The sequence below is a fragment of the Crocodylus porosus genome, unplaced genomic scaffold (genome assembly GCF_001723895.1).
Source record: "Crocodylus porosus isolate Cpor-Errol unplaced genomic scaffold, CroPor_comp1, whole genome shotgun sequence".
Taxonomy (NCBI): Eukaryota; Metazoa; Chordata; order Crocodylia; family Crocodylidae; genus Crocodylus; species Crocodylus porosus.
Genome location: NW_017728949.1, coordinates 66,032,615 through 66,033,106, shown reverse-complemented (window position 1 = coordinate 66,033,106; position 492 = coordinate 66,032,615).

Sequence of the window (492 nt, the reverse complement as noted above, 5' to 3'; positions counted from 1 at the left end):
TTTCTGCAGAATATTGAGCTTATATTTAACTTCTTTGTATGCCTGTTTCCACAAAGAATCTTGCACTTGACAGGATATGAAACAAAGAGTATTTTCAAGAAATTACTGATTTGCTTTTCTAATAGTACTCTATTCAGCACTTCGCTGAAGGACCAAGTGCTTTACAGACATTAATAATCTTCATTCTGGTCGGGTGTGGGGCACTGAGGCCTGGAGTTGTCTGAGGCCCTGCAGCGGTCTGTGGAGGAACTAGAAACGGCTGGTAGCAGTTTCTCCCAAGTCTCAAGCTATTGCTAAAGTTAATTTTAAACAGAAGGCCTTTTTTACTTTTACTTTGGAAAAGTTAGCTGGGTTCTGTTCTGGCTTGCATGTTATCAGTAGGACTGTTACTATCCCAAAGTGGCAGGACCAAATTCTGTGAGGTTACACTTGTGAGACCTCATTTTACATGCATGGAAGAGACGATGTTGGCCCTGCATATACTTGATCGAT